General features: G+C 44.9%; 1 non-coding gene across 1 annotated transcript; it reads right to left on the reverse strand.

Moving 5' to 3' along the window:
• Window positions 1–351: 351 nt before the first annotated feature.
• On the reverse strand, window positions 352–433 carry trnal-aag (transfer RNA leucine (anticodon AAG)). Its single transcript has one exon. It is a non-coding gene; the product is annotated as a tRNA-Leu (tRNA).
• Between the last annotated feature and the right edge of the window lie 4,236 nt (window positions 434–4,669).

Consider the following 4,669-nt stretch of genomic DNA (forward strand, 5'->3'; position numbering starts at 1 on the left):
TTTGAACTGTGGAACATCAAGTACAGGCATGTGAGAGTGCTGGGATTTGATGGAATAAATAGGTTTCCGCCAGCAACAAAAAATATTTCTTTCATGTGCTAAAGATTGATTTCTTGCTGCATTCTATTAGCAAATGTGGCAAAGGATGAAAGAGGTAAATGAAACAGTATTGAAACTCGTATTCGAGCCGAAGTTACTGCGATCATAACGCAGAGAATGAACCACGATAGGATCACGGCAACGAACATCAGGTGGGGCAGTCGTGCCCGAACAACAGCAATGTCGCGCACGGTGCTGCTTGGAAAAGAAGGATGTTTGGTCATCTGGTTAAAAAACATGCACTTTAAATTCTGGCAGTGGTGGGATTCGAACCCACGCCCCCGAAGAGACTGGAACCTTAATCCAGCGCCTTAGACCGCTCGGCCACACTACCACCTGATACTGATGTGTTCAGCATCTGCTATCTGGTGATTGAAATGTGGTTTTCTTGCTTTTTGACCTTTGAATCCAGGATTTTCCATTGAACGAATAAAATAAATGGGCTTTCTGAGCAATGTTCATACGACGAGGTGACCGAGTGGTTGAGGTGATGGTCTGTTTATCCATTGTGCTCTGCACGCATGGTTTTGTATCCCATCCGCGCCATTATTGCATTTACCGTTTGATGTGTTGGTTTCTTCCCAACATTCAATCAGAAGTCCAGGGTCTCGGTCCAATCCGAAGCCACGGTGGATGAATTTTGCATTGCTCGCTGAACTCTGCTCAAATCAACAAAGTCCTGATTGGCGCCCGGAGGTGTTGCGAGTGTCAGATGTGAATAACGTGAAGTATCAATCAAAGTGCACAATGACGCCCCGGGAAAGCGAGTATCTCCCCACAGATACTGAGATTTATTTATTTATGCAACTGTCATTTGCAAAAGAAACAAATGTATTTTTTGTATATCTTTACAGGTAATGAAAACCCCATTTTGACCAATTCCTTGTTACTGTCGTGCTGAGTATCCCCGCCTATCCCCTGGGAGACTGGTGTTCCATTCTCTGATGATGTTATTGCTGCCTTGAAAAGTTTCACTTTCATTTATCTGTAATATTGGATGTGGAAAATACAATGAAAAACTGACTCGGCCTTGCCCACTTCCAAAATTTGATTTCACAGCGATTTTCAAATCTGCTCTCTGCCTCACTTTTCAGCTCGATGTGAGAACCACAGTAATGGGCAAGAAATAAAACGGAGAATCGCGCTGTGAACAGACCGGGTCTCAGTCACCAGCCCGAAACAGAGAGAGGCCGACCGACAGAGAGAGTAACGGAGAGAGACAACCATCTTCAGCCAGAAGTGCCGAGTGGATGATCCATCTCGGCCTCCTCACGAGATCCCCACCATCACAGAATCCAGTTTAACATCGAGGTGAAGAGTGACGCAGAGAGCAGATTTTAAAACCGCTGGAACATCAGCAAAATTAAAGTAAGGCAAATGGGAGTCAACTCTGAGTCAGTTCCACACTGTATTTTCTGCAGAGAAACAAAAGTGAAGCTTTCAAATGCGATAAAGTTATAAACTCCTCATCGGGGAATTGAACCCCGGTCTCCCGCGTGACAGGCTGGGGATACTCACCACTATACTAACAAGGAACTACTTTATTGAATGTACACTCATCCCAGATGGTGTTCGACATGCTTCATGTGTCAGTGCATTTCATTTTACTATTTATTTGATGACAGTTTGTTTCATTGTCCACGGGCCAATGTTGTAAGAACCTTTCACATTTCCATCTCTTTATTAGACAACGAACAACTGACTCTGTCTTTCTTTCGTTCTTTCTTTCTCTCTTATCGTGGTGAGTTGCCCCGCCTTAGTCCGGGGTTTAATTCCCCGACGGGGAGGAAGCATTTTTAAGACGCCAACTTTTAATTTTATGTCTTCGGCTGTCTTCTTCTTACAAAACTACAGAGAAAAATAGAACAGAAAAAAAATAAACAGGTGATTGTCACAATCAGAATATGATTGAAAGGAGACGGGTTGGGGGCTGGATGCACGCTGTGTTACCGAGCGATAACTCATTGCGATTTTAACTGAGCAGTGGTTAAGGTGATAAATTTTAAATCCATCGTTAGATTTGCACCTTCACCTCGTTTAAAATGGGTTCCTCAGTGATATCAATAAACCGATAACAACCCCGAAACCCCAGCGGGTATATTTTTTCCAATACTGAGTGACGGTCTCAATTTCCATTGAAATTTTCAATCAGCAAATCCCAGCGGTCGTTATGAGTTTGACAAACTAATTTATGTACTTGACTGTTTCCTGGAAATGATCAAAATGGGGTTTTCTTTACCCATACAGATATACAAATGAACACATTCGGTCATTTTGCCAATGACAGTTGGATAAATAAATAAATCGCAGTATCTGTGGAGAGATACTCGCTTTCCCGGGGCGTCATTGTGCACTTTGATTGATACTTCACGTTATTCACATCTTACACTCGCAACACCTCAGGACTTTGCAGATTTGAGCAGAGTTCAGCGAGCAATGCAAAATTCATCCACCGTGGCTTCGGATTGGACCGAGGCCCAGGACTTCTGGATGAATACAAGGAAGGAACCAACACATCAAACGGTAAATGTAATAATGGCGCGGATGGGATAAAAACCATGCGTGCAGAGCACAATGGATTAGGAATCCATCACCTCAACCACTCGGTCACCTCGTCGCATGAACATTGCTCAGAAAGTCCATTTATTTTATTCGTTCAATGGAAAATCCTCGACTCAAAGGTCAAAAAGCAAGAAAGCCGCATTTCAATCATTAGATAGCAAATTATGAGGAAATACTATCAACTGGTAGCGTGGCCGAGCGGTCTAAGGCGCTGGATTAAAACTCCAGTCTCTGTAGGATTATGGGTTCCGATTCCACCGCTGCCAGAATTTAAAGTGCTTAGTACTTTAACCACATCACCAAACATCCTTCTTTTCCAACCAATACCGTGCGCGACATTGCTGTTGTTCGGGCACGACTGCCACAGCTGATGTGCGTCGCCGTGATCGTATCCTGGTCCACACTCTGCGTTGTGGTCGCAGGAATCCGAGTTACAGTACAGTTTTGTTTACCTCTTTTGTCCTCTGCCACATTTGTGAATAGAATGCAGCAAGAAATCAATCTTCAGCACATGAAAGATAATTTTTTTGTTGCTGGTGAAAACCTATCCATTCCTTCAAATCCCAGCACTCTCACATGCCTGGACTTGATGTTCCACAGTTCAAAACGGTCTGTTCTCCAGGCTTTTTCTTCCTTCCATAATCAATAGGCCGGCTTTCCTTTCCTCCTTCCATTTCAGGGACACTTTCATACGGCATTGCCGACTCTAACATTCACTTTCACGATCTTATTTGTTCTGCTACGACCGCTGTTTCTATCCCATTCTCACAGTTTTTCTTTCTCCGTCGCGTCTGTTCTGACGATGCCACTTTCCACAACACTACTTCTGATATGTCTTCCTTTTTCCTCAACAGAGGATTCCCCTCCACTGCAGTTGACTTGGCCTCGACTGTGTCCGTCCTATTTCCTGCACTTCTGTCCTTATCCATTCCACTCCCTCCCAGAACCACGGTAGGTCCCCTTGTCCTTACCTTCCACCCCACCAGCCTCCACATTCAACGTATCATCCTCCGCCACTTCCACCATCACCACAAACATCTTCCCCTCCCCTCCCCTTTCAGCCTTCCGAAGGGACCGCTCCCTCCAGGAAACCCTTGTCCACTCTTCCATCACCCCCAACACTCGCTCTCCTCCCCTCGGCACCTTCCCATGCGAGTGCAGGAGATGCAACACCTGACCTTTCACCTTCTCCCTTCCCACCTTCCAGGGTCCCAAACATTCCTTCCAGGTGAAACAGCGATTTATTTGTAATAGCTTTGCTGAACACCTCCGCTCAGTCCACAAGCGTGACCCTGAGCTTCCGGTCGCTTGCCATTTTAATTCCCCGTCCCACTCCCACTCTGACCTCTCTGTCCTCGGCCTCTTACTCCGTTCCAATGAAGCTCAACATAAGCTCGAGAAACAGCACCTCATCTTTCGATCAGGCTCTTTACAACCTTCTGAACTCAACATTGATTTCAATAACTTCAGATCATAAACACTGATCACATTTTTTCGGACAGCGAGTGCTGATTGTGGTTCAAATGTTGCCATTTACAGCTCCTCTGGACCAATCTTTTGTTTCTTTACTTGTCCCATTACCACCCTCCTTGCCTTGCACCATCATCCCTTTTGTTATTTAATCACTCCTGCCCTCCACCCTATCAGAGACCTTCCCTTTTGTTCTTTCCTCCCCTCCCCTTCCTCACCCATCCCTTTTCCTGACGCTGGACTTGCTTAAAAACTGTTTAATCTTCAACTTTTTCCATTTCTGACCAAGGGTCATCGACCTGAAAAGTTAACTCTGTTTCTCTCTCCACAGACGCTGCCTGACTTGCTGATTATTTACAGCATTTTCTGGTTTTATTTCAAATTTCCAGCATCGGCAGTATTTTGCTTCTAATATCTCCTTCTGTGGCTCGGGGTCAAATTTTGTTGAAAATCTCCTGTGAAGCGCCTTGGGACGTTTCGCTACGTTAATGGTGCTATTTAAATAGTTCGGGCAGAGTCTCACCCACTGACATGTGGT

This window comes from Heptranchias perlo, chromosome 35, assembly GCF_035084215.1.
Source record: "Heptranchias perlo isolate sHepPer1 chromosome 35, sHepPer1.hap1, whole genome shotgun sequence".
NCBI lineage: Eukaryota > Metazoa > Chordata > Chondrichthyes > Hexanchiformes > Hexanchidae > Heptranchias > Heptranchias perlo.